Genomic DNA, 12,234 nt, shown 5'->3' with positions numbered 1-12,234 from the left:
TGAATGAGAACAGGCATTTGTCACAAGCTGTGGTTTTTGGAGGCATTCAGGTTAAAGAAGTCAGAGAATGCTGAATCTGTTCTTCTACAAACCCCGACGACTCCATCTTTTTTATGTACTTGAAGAGAGGTCCCATTTAAGTAATTTCAAGGATAATACAGGAACAAAAGTTTGCCAGTCTGGTAACTGCTATGCTTTATGCTGTATTGGAGGAGATGTAGCCAAGAGCTAATTGTAGCATGTGGAGTAGCTCAGGAGACCAGGATAGACTGACTCTTCTGCCATTCATAACAACCCTTTGTCTAACCTCTGACTACAGAACTGCCAACTTTGATTAAACTGACCAAAACTGTTCTGTCGTGTCCCCTAGCTCTTAAACACTTGCCAAGAACTGGTGATCTTGTTAAGAGATCTTATTTAACTAGTCTTTCAGGACACAGCATGCCAAGGAAATAGCTTGACCTGGCATCTCCAAATTCTTTCTGTACTTGAAAAGGCAACCTCTGGTGCAATAGCAGTGTCAAGGATCTTCAGAGATACATTGTCTTAATGGCAAAAAAGGTAACCTTGGAATCTGCATTAGGAGTAAGAAATTGCAGAGTTTTGAAACTTTCTCTTCCTTAAATCATGTCTACTGCATGTTTGGGTGGGTATGTTTGCAGAAACCTCTGCTGTTATACTCAGTCTTGATGTAAGGTGTTTAGTCAGGGTCATGCATGATACATTAAGGTACAACAATGGGTTTGTCATTCTACATGTTGATACCCAGTTAGTTTATCACTGGTGTTCTCCATCTTACTTTCAAATGCATTAAACCACATCTGACTGAAGATACTGTGATACCCAATTATCTGAGTAGAGATGCATGGCTTATGACAAGGCTTAAGAAGCAGTGTTCATGATGCACACCCAAAGGCTAATTAAGCTTTTCTGAAAATACTTTTGCATTGATGAAAAAGTTTCAGTCTGTACTTAAGTCTCTCATATGAGTGACTACCTTAGCCAGCTAAAGTGTCCACAAAACAGACACTGTAATTAGCAAAAGCCTGTATCATGTCAGTGGGATATTTCTTGATAACTTGTAACTCCAGACTTCTTTGATGTAGGCTCTTACTTTAAAATTGTGGGTCACATGGATTGCCCTATATAATAAAGCATACCATTCAAAGACAGATTCAGAGAGCAAATATCATCACTTCAGGATGGTTTGCACAACAGGCTCTTAACATCTCTGTGTCTGCTACACCATTAGTAATAGCGACCCATGCCTGATCTTTTCCATCTTAACACAAAGTATCAGAATAGGGACAGACTAGAGGCCATGAATGGTATTGGAAATAGGACCTCCAGAGGACTGTAGCTTCAGGGTAAGCAGCATGAGAGTTTTGAAGAGGGCCCTCTCTATGCAAAAGCTTTGTACTCATTGCAGTTCTTTCCATATCCAGAGGACAAAATCGCCCCATGTGGTGAGTAGTTATTTCTTCAGAAGCAGTGCCTGAATGTCTAGAGTGGCACAGCTTTCATTACATGCACTGTGGAAAACAGGGTAAGAGTTAAGTCATGTTTGGCCAGCTGTCTCAAGGTTTAAGCAAGCCTGGCCATTGCAGAAGGTATAGATGGACCTGCAGCATGCCTTCTCAGTTACATCCTTTTTACAGTCCCTATGACTGAAAGCAACAGCAGGCATCATGTAACCATTTTGAAGATGGTCCATGTGTGGCAAGGCACAAAAAATACAGGTTGCTCATTGCACTGTTGCTTAGTGCCACAGATCTCATCTTCATGAAACTGTACCTGTAAAACCAAGAAAGACTGGTACATTAACAGTCCTTGCAGAAACTAGAGATGTCAGGACAAGGAGATAAGAGAACGAAGAAAATAGCACTAAATTTTTCACACACACAGCAAAACAGCTTTTGCTGAAGAAATGCAAAATGCATTAGTCATTAAAAACATATCTCTACATTTTCAGTCACCTACGCTATTCCAGGAAATATTTGACAGGTTCCAAAAAGAAATCACATTCAAGCAGTGACATCTTTTTCTGAAATATCTGAAGATACTGGAAGAAATTAGAAGATGATAGCATTCAAGCTTAACACTTGTTCCCATCCCCCAGTGTGAGAATAAAACAATTTGTAGACTTACAAAACCATTTGGGATGGAAGGAACCTTAAAGATCATCTAGTTTCACTCCCTTGCCCTGGGCAGGGACACTTCCCACTAGACCAGGTTGCTCAAAGTTCCATCCAACCTGGCCTTGAAGACTTCCAGAGAGGAGCCATCCACAACTCCGGGGAACCTGTCCTGGTATATAACCACCCCCACACTAAAGAATTTCTTCCTCATAGCTAATCTAAATGTACCCCTAATCTAAATTTACCCTCTTTTAGCTTCAAATCACCCCCCCTTGTCCTGTCACTACATGCCCTTGTAAAATCTTCCTCCCCAGCTTCATTGTAGGCCCCCTTCAGGTACGAGAAGGCCTCTATAAAGTCTCCCTGGAGCCCTCTCTTCTCCAGGCTGAACAACCCCAACTTTCTCACTCTGTCTTTACTTTCTCTGGCTCTCTGTTTATCTTTGTAGCCCTACTCTGGACTCCAAACAGATCCATATCTTTCTTTCAATATCTTTCAATATTCTTTCAATATCTTTCATATCTTTTCTTTCATATCTTTCAAGTAGGTACTTGGTTCTTTATGGTTGCAGAGACACACTGGGGTTTCTTTGAGAAATTGGTCACAAACACATTTTTCTTCTTTACTATGGTTCAGATCTGCATTTTGAAGCAGATTATATATTTTTTGATAAAAGTATTTATTTAAATATATGTTAACAAAGGTAAGAGTATTAATATTGCCTCTGTTATTTTTTCTCTTGTAAGCCCTTAGGGAATGGATAGAAATTTTAATTCTATTATGGAAGTAAGAGCCTTTTTTGGGGCATTTTGTAAGCAGCTGTATTCTGCTAGAGACTATCTTTTCAGTAATGTATTGGTCTAAATTCTGAATTCTATTATTTTACATCTGCAGCAACCGAAAGTATATTTTTTATAAACAGCAAACTTCACCTCATAAAAATTCATTACATAAGGGCATAAACAAGTACTTTTCCTTCCAGTCATTGGCAGTAAGTGATTCATCAGTTTTCCACAGAAAACCAATTTCGTTGCAGATGTTCTGTAATTTCCAGACTTCCTGAATTGTAGAATCATATCATCCAATCCCAGCACAAGGAATGTAGGAGTTTTTTAAAAAAGGGGAGAAAAAGGCTGTGCTTAGTCTTTTTAATAGGATTGAATATCATTTGCTGTCTCATCAGTTCTGTGAAATAACCATAAAGTAACCAGCTTGCCATTCTTTCCTTTCCTGTACAGGCTATCAACTTACCCACAATGCTGATTCGGTGGCAAGTGCATAAGTGAATAACTTGCAGGAGAGAAAAATCTTCCTTTGAGGTTAAACAAAATATAACTGGTTTACATAGTTGTCTCTTTCTTTATTCTTTTCTCCTTCCTTTTTACTTTTCTCCCTCCCTTCCTCTTTCACTTCTTCAGTCCTTCACTCCCTTCTTCCTTTCTTATTACTTCAAAATACAGAAACTTCCTATAGTTATCAGTCACTAATTTTCACTGTCTAGCAGACTTACCTATTTTTTACTTTTATTTTTATGTGGGTTTTTTTTCTTTTTTACCTTTATAAGAACCAGTAATTAACTATTAATTCAATTCTGTTTAATCCCAGTGTGCTAGAAATAAAGGATGGGCATAAAACCTACTTTTCGCAAGTGTATGCAATTTTTTAAAACTCTATTCTGTATAGAATATAGTATCCACACTACTATATTTCCATTGCATTAAGTTATGTAGATACCAAATTCAATTCTGATAGCTGAAGGAGGGAAAGGAGACAAAGGAAAGAATATATTCAGGTGAAAATGAAAAGGGATTGAGAAAGTTTGAGAAACTGGAACAGTAGCCAGCAAGCAGCAGGAACCAGAAAGAAGAAATATGTTCCTCTAGGGAGAATAAATTTCATCAGAAACTCCAAGATAGGGTTGAATTTAGCTCTTAGAAAAGAAGCTGGTAGTAGCAAAATGTACAGATTAAGTCAGCAAGCAAATGCTGGTTTACACTGCTTTAAGTCTTGCTGTAAGTCTGCTTCCCATTTTCTTTTCTCCATTGCTTTTATTCTTAGCATCGCATGATGAGAGAACATTTCTCCAAGCGTGTCTAATTCACTGAACTAATAACAAAGCAAGTCTTGTGACTGGATCCACAAAATAGTATATAATTTGATGCTGAAAAAATTGGTGAAGGTTCTAAAGCAGAAACGTTTGTTCAAAGACCAAGAAAACAGCAAAATCCAAATCCGACTGAATTTTGTTGACCTGATCAGACTCAGGATTTCACCAGATTTAACAGCTACATTATGTCTCTACAAACCTGCCAGAGCCTTTTTTTTTTTATGTTTCTATGGCCATTCTACATGGCACGGTCCCCATCTATATTCATAGAATCATAGAATCATAGAATCATAGAATCATAGAATCATAGAATTGGCTGGGTTGGAAGGGACCTCAGAGATCATCGAGTCCAACTCTTGAACCACCGTTGCGGTTGCTAGACTATGGCACTGAGTGCCACATCCAGTCTCTTTTTAAATAGCTCCAGGGACAGAGAATCCACCACTTCAGTGGGCAGCCCATTCCAATGCTTGATCACTCTCTCCGTAAAGAAATTCTTTTTAATATCTAACATAAACTTCCCCTGGCACAACTTAAGACCATGCCCTCTTGTCTTGTTGAAAGTCGTTTGGTAAAAGAGCCCAACCCCCGCCTGGCTACACCCTCCTTTCAGGTAGTTGTAGAGAGTGATGAGGTCTCCCCTGAGCCTCCTCTTCTTTAGGCTGAACAGCCCCAGCTCCCTCAACCTCTCCTCATAGGGTCTGTGCTCAAGTCCCTTCACCAGCCTGGTTGCCCTCCTTTGGATCTGCTCCAGGACCTCAATATCCTTCCTGAACTGAGGGGCCCAGAACTGGACACAGTACTCGACGTGTGGCCTCACCAGGGCTGAGTACAGGGGCAGAATCACTTCCTTGGACCTGCTGGCGACGCTGTTCCGGATACAGGCCAGGATGCCATTGGCCTTCTTGGCCACCTGGGCACACTGCTGGCTCATGTTCAGCTTCCTGTCGATCCAGACTCCCAGGTCCCTTTCTGCCTGGCTGCTCTCCAGCCACTTTGTCCCCAGCCTGTAGCGCTGCATGGGGTTGTTGTGGCCAAAGTGCAGGACCCGGCACTTGGACGTGTTAAACCTCATCCTGTTGGAATCAGCCCAACTCTCCAGTCTGTCCAGGTCCCTCTGCAGAGCCCTCCTGCCTTCCAGTGACCGGCTGCCAACTGGATGCAGCCCCATTCAGCACCACTCTCTGGGCCCGGCCCTCCAGCCAGTTCCTAACCCAGCACAGGGTGCTCCTGTCGAAGCTGCGGTCTGCCAGCTTTTTCAGGAGGATGCTGTGGGAATTAATAAACTCCTATTTGTCAAAAAATTACTTTAACGCTTGTGCTCATCTGAGTACATTTGTATGTATACTTATAAAAAAACAACAGCAGAGACTTAATTTGCAAGTAATTTTGCATGTGATGTGTATATTAAGCACTTCCTATGTATTGCAACTATGCTCACCAATTGTGCAGTGTTAACTGATGTGAGTAATAGATAAAAACAGTATGCATGCTGCCTTGTTATGCTAACCTTCACAGAAAATGGACATTGGTAGTAGTGACCCATGAAAGGAGTATCAGCTCCAGCTTTTGACATCACTGATTGTGCAGAAAAGATTTGAGAAAGAAGAGAAGAGAAGAGAAGAGAAGAGAAGAGAAGAGAAGAGAAGAGAAGAGAAGAGAAGAGAAGAGAAGAGAAGAGAAGAGAAGAGAAGAGAAAAAGAAAAGAAAAAGAAAAGAAAAAAGAAAAGAAAAAAGAAAAGAAAAAGAAACAAAAAGAAAATAAAAAGAGAAAGAAAAAGAGAAGAGAAGAGAAGAGAAGAGAAGAGAAGAAGAAGAGAAGAGAAGAGAAGAGAAGAGAAGAGAAGAGAAGAGAAAGAGAAGAGAAGAGAAAAAAAGAAAAGAAAAGGAAAAAAGGAAAGGAAAGGAAAGGAAAAGGAAAGGAAAGGAAAGGAAGGAAAGGAAAGGAAAGGAAAGAAAGAAAAAAGAAAAGAAAAGAAAAGAAAAGAAAGAAAAGAAAAGAAAAAGAAAAGAAAAGAAAAGAAAAAGAAAAGAAAAGAAAAGAAAAGAAAAGAAAAGAAAGAAAAGAAAAGAAAGAGAGAAAGAAAAGAAAAGAAAAGAAAAGAAAAGAAAAGAAAAGAAAAGAAAAGAAAAGAAAAGAAAAGAAAAGAAAAGAAAAGAAAAGAAAAGAAAAGAAAAGAAAAGAAAAGAAAAAGAAAAAAGAAAAATTACATCATGCCGCCCTATGGACTTGAGCAGAATGGCACATAAAATGAAAAGCTGATTCTTACTGTGGTATTGAAAAAATTCTATTGAATTAAGTTTTTCCTTTAAGATACCTTGCTGGAGCTCCAAGTAAGTATGTGGGGAAAGATTTTTCTTTCTGTGATATAGGTTACACTGAAATGTAGAATGGAAGTTTAATACTGTGCTTTATCATTACTCCAATGAAATTACAGATATCAACTCCTTTAATAAATTAAAGTTATACCACACAGAAAAAAAGGATTAAATCATGTACAGAATTAAGGCTATCTTTATTATTTTTTGCTCTTAGACCCATTGAAATTAAAAGAGCTGGTTTGAGAAAGTTGCTAGGAGACCATAATCACAATTGTCAGAATAATACATTTTTATTTCAAATAGGAAATTTTGATTAATGAACATACTTAAGCAATAATGAGTAAAGGTATTGAGAGCATCTATGTTCTATCAAATTTCAGGTGAAACAGTAAATTTATATGTTGAAAAGCCAATGAGAATTGAAAGTCTTCAGGTAAAACCAACCAACACATGCAGTTAAAACTGAAGGACACAACAGTTTTATAACTACTTGGCTGGAAGTCCCTAGATACTGAGAAGCAACATAAAATGTTTCCAGCATGCAAGTTCAAAAAGACTGAAAACAAAGAACAAAAATGTACATCATTTAGGTATTAGAATCTCACATAAGCATGTTGTTGAAACTGAGGTAAGATGAACCAATTGCTTTGGAAACAATTAATTGATTTAAAGGTGAGATACTGGAGAAAATGCTGTGTATATAGTACATTAAAATTAGAGAAAACTAGGCAGTAAATTAAATTGATGGTAAAGAAACGTCAGCCTAAATGAAGATTTAAGTTATTAAAACCTTAACAGAAGGGTTCGAAGATTTATTAAACCAAAACCTCCAACAGTGTCTACTATGATAACCATGTTCATTTGTATCATGACAATTTAAACACACATTATGCACTGAAAACACTAGCATGGTATTTTATGTGCAAGATTTATGATCCTTACATTCTGAGAATCAAGAGTTCAAAAATGTTACCTGGAATCTGAATCTACAAGCTACTGATTCTGTCACATTTAGATGGAAGTGGTGATGTACACTACACAGTGATGACCACCTCAGCTTCATGGTCATAGCACACATGGATTGTGTTCTTCTTGATTCATGTCAGTGTCTTATTTTTCAACAGTTTTCTATCCAAACCAAGTAGAATACTTCGGTTGCTATGAACAAATACTTCTCCAGTGTCTGGCTGATGACCACTCCTACTAAGAACAAAAGCTTATCACAGATACAAATCTTACTAAGTCTTGTAGGGAAAAAAGTCCATACTAACAGATCAGGAATCAAAAAATGCTATTGGAATAATGGTAGTTTGAAATAAAGTGATAATTCAATTTTTAATATGAAATCATCATAAAAGCATAATATATTTCTATGGTGGTTTTACTTGCTAAATAATAAATCCAGACATTGCTTTTTACCAACCCATCAGTTAGCTAATCCTAACTTAAATGTTTCTAATAAAGTATTATATGCATAGGTTTATTTCTGTGTGCAGCACATATTATTTCTAATAAAAAAATGTCATCGTATGCAATGAGAAAACAGTCATGCCTAAAGCAATTACAATGCAGGAAAAATGCAATGTTGATGATGTTTGCTGAAATGACAGCTACTTACACAGAGAACTCATAACCTGAAATCGTGCTTCACTTAAAAGCAAAATAGATTAGTGTTAGCTGAAAAATCTTATAAGAAGCAAAGCATGGAACTGCTAGTTTTCTGCTATCCAGTAAAATTAGAAAAAAAGTCTTGTGATAACTTCTAATTGAGAACAGCAAGTGTGTCTTGCGTGTAAGAAAAAGACTGAGTGAGCACTAATATGGAAATGGTTTGTACTTCCAAAGTTTATAGTTGCTTCCATTAACAGTTCCAACATTTTAACTTTTGATCTGAAGACAGCTTTCCTGGTTGGAAAGGAATGCCACTGTAGATTTCTCTCTTGAATGGTGCTTTTATCATAAAAAAAAAAAAAAAAAAAAAAGAAGAAGAAGAAGAAGAAGAAAAACTTCTCCTGTCTAAGGGGAAAAAAAAAGGTAATCCTCAGTATAAACTAGTGCATTCTTTTTCTTCTTGCACCTTAGGTGAGTAGTTTGCTGAGATATGTATCAGAGTTTGCTCTTCTTAGGAATCTTGGGGAAGAAGTTACCAGCTCAATTTCATAGTTACTATATGGAGAAAGAAAGAAAGAAAGAAAGAAAAAAAAAAACAAAACAAAAACAAAAAGAAGAAAAAAAAAGAGCAGAAATTAGTAGTTTTCTAGGAATATTTAGGAGAGAACTTTTTTAGATTTCATACACACAGAAAAGACTAAATAGTAATTAAAATAAATATGTTTAGTTCCTAAACAGAACCATCAAGCTCTAAGAACATAGTCAAGAAAGTTATTCAGCGTCCAAGCTGAAGAGAGAGATCCACAACGCCCTTAAAATATTTAGCCACTGGTAAATATTTTCTACCAGCTATTTCATTGCTACAGTAGATTTCATAGACAAATACTACTCTGGTACTATGCATGCCCTAAAGCGTAGGTCATTTTGGAGACCATAGCATGCCAGTTCCCTTTTTGTGCCTAAGAATTTGGGATTTATAACGTAGCTATCCTTCTACCTATATCTGCTGAAAGGCTAATTCCAGCAGTCATGAAGCAGGATGTCCAAACACTCATTGACAATCATGAGTCACACATAAACCACAGAAAGAAATAGTGAGAGTTGCACGTGCCTATATCCATATTTTTTAATATAACAATGGGTAAAAGTGAGAGATTTGATTTCTCTGATTTTCACCTCCTGGTGAAGCCTCCTGGAAGTTTAATTCATATAGGACTGCAAGGAGCTAACACCAGGTCTAGATTAGTCTGCAGGGGAAGCAGCTGTCAGATACGTAAGTATTTTGTAGCATCTAGATGTTTCTTTTTAATGATCTATTTTATTATTTTCTGTGCTATGTTCATCACTGTGCTTTCCACTGGGAGCAAGTTATCCTTTATTTTCAACCAAAAAGCTAATAAAGTACTATGCTGGCAGAAATATTTTGCCAATTAATATCTCTTCTTCTTACCTCTGCTGATTGCTCATTCTGTACCTCTTCCTGGAGTTTAGCACATGGGAGATAGAAAAGATCAGCTTCTATAGATGTTGATGGCAACTGAGTCTTTGAACAATAAAGCTGCTGGCATTCAATGCATCACCTGAATGTAAAAGATTCTGCATTTGTCTTTTTTTTCCTCTTCATCATTATCTGACCTAAATTATATTCAGTTGCATCATTTCCAAATTATTTTTTTCTGTGAACAGTTCACCACAGTCAGTGTTATTTATTTTACTGCATACTAATACAAATCAGAAATTCTTGTGCTCTTATGTTCAATTCTGAGAAGTGACACAAGACAAAATACTTCATACTATCTTTCTAGTAAGAGAAAAAAAAACTTCCATTTTATTTTATAATACAACACTTTACTCCCTTTCTGGGCATGAGTCCAGAAAATCCATAAGAACAGAGACCTTAATAGACGAAGAAAACAGTCATCTACTATTCTTGAGATACAAAATCTTCTATTTTGCATAATACCTGTTTTAGAGACTTAAAGACATTTTTTCTTACTTATTTGCCTCATATATTGAACTCCTGTACAATCAGAGAAATTATGAGTTTTACATGAAAAATTTAGAATATTTTTCATATTGAAATCTTTGTGTATACTGTTAGATGAGTTATAGTGTATCGATACAAACACAGGAACTTTGCCTTTTAAGGTTCAATACCTGAGGACAAAGAATTGTTGTTATGCTGTTCTTCCTTCACACAGTGAATTTGCTGTGAGTCTATTTCCACTTGCATCAAAATACCCACAAATGCATTCAGATTCTCTCTGAACAGTGCTGGCAGCTGCCATTCCTTCATTTCAGATAAACGGTGAGACAGTGTAATCAAAGAAAATGTGGCTTTGTCTGCTCTTTCTCTCCCATCTTCAAAGCTGTTGATAAACAGAATTTAATTTTACCCTCCAAGCACTACATGAATTTAATGCATAAAGCTATGATCTACAATATGATGACTGAGACACAGAAGGGCTGGCAAAAGGAGCAGCTGCATGGACTTACCCAGTGCCATCGATACATTTTTATGTAGACCATCACAAAAAGAGTGGAGTTACATAGTACACCAACCCATTCCAAGTTGTATCTGGACATTTAATTTTGATATTGCCATTTCTAAATGTATGAATATCTGCTAAGGGCAGACAAGAGAAAGAAAAGGAAAGAATCTAACAAGAATTTTCAATTCAGACTACATTTTATCTTTATTGACTAACTTCCTTTGCAGTTACCCTAGGACTGATTTCATCTGGTGGGCTAGAAGTGGAAGGGCAATTTCAAAGTAAATGTAGCATCCCCTCTATCAAATAATATTTTTTTTTTGACAAAACTTAGAGATTTGCACATATATTCATAGATTTTTGTTGTTGTTGTTGTTGTTGTTCTGCCATCTGTACCAACAGAACAGCAGAAACCATACCTCATCTAAAATGTCTCCAATGACAGCTGCAATAATTGTCTTTTTTTTTTTTACTGTAGTATTCCAAATCCTCCTACACAGGCTGGTAATTCTAGGAAGTTGAGCAGGACTGGAGAACATGGAGACTGGCATATTCAGTCTCCATTTTTAAGCAGTTGACAATATTCTTGATAAGAAAAATTTTAAAATTCCCTGTAAGAATCTACTTTTGAAATAGTGAAAATAACAGATGTTCTAACAGCAGCAGAAGAAAAGTTGAGCCTTACATACAACAGTTTTTCTTGCTATTGTCTGCTGCTATATTATGTACATTTAATTTATGGACAAGTTCATGTGTAACAGGTTTCCTGAAGATACATTCTGTATCTTCAAGATTATTTTTAAATCTTTTCTTCCATAAACAGCTAAACCAATTGTACCGATTGAAAACAGACTTCAGAATCAAAAAAAAAAAAAAAAAAAAAAAAAAAAAAAAAAAAAAAAGTCTCTTGAGTATTTTCTTCATTCTACTCTAAAACTGCAAAAAAGGTACATGCGTGGGATCTTTCTAACTCTGCAGTATCCAGTTCTGCAAAATAGAAAATAGTGTATACAGCATTTTCCATACTTCCCTGAAAACAAGATATATAATAGTAATCATGGTCTAGATGCCAAGGTAAAGGAAGTTTTGAAAACTTCCCTGTTGGCCCCATCATCCACACTAGTGTCCTTCTAACCCTCCTACTTTGTTTTTCTTCTGTTGGAAACCAAACATGTAGTGGATGTTTGGTTGGATCATGTCCATGGGGAAATGATGGAGTGGATTGCTCAGATTCTTTTCTGACACCAAATAAAATCGTGGTTTGAGTTTTCAAAGGGATTTGGGAAGTACCCCTGAATCTCACAGCATAATGATCAACTATAATTAGAAGCCTGCCTTGTTGCCTCAGCTATACTGAGATGATTGTCTGATGCTATCAAGTACCAAACAACTTTTTAAGAACTGAAGTAGGAAAAATGTCAACATTCCTCTTTCCTCTGCCTGAAGCTCAGCATCTAAGCCCTCAAAACCAGGACTGGTTTATTTGCAAATCCCAGATAAATTCCCTAAGACTGTAAGTTACATTGTTTCATGTTTACCAATTTTTGGCAAAGAAAAGCAATGA

This window comes from Calypte anna, chromosome 2 (assembly GCF_003957555.1).
Source record: "Calypte anna isolate BGI_N300 chromosome 2, bCalAnn1_v1.p, whole genome shotgun sequence".
In the NCBI taxonomy this organism is placed as follows: Eukaryota; Metazoa; Chordata; class Aves; order Apodiformes; family Trochilidae; genus Calypte; species Calypte anna.
Note: the sequence above shows the minus strand (reverse complement) of the source record.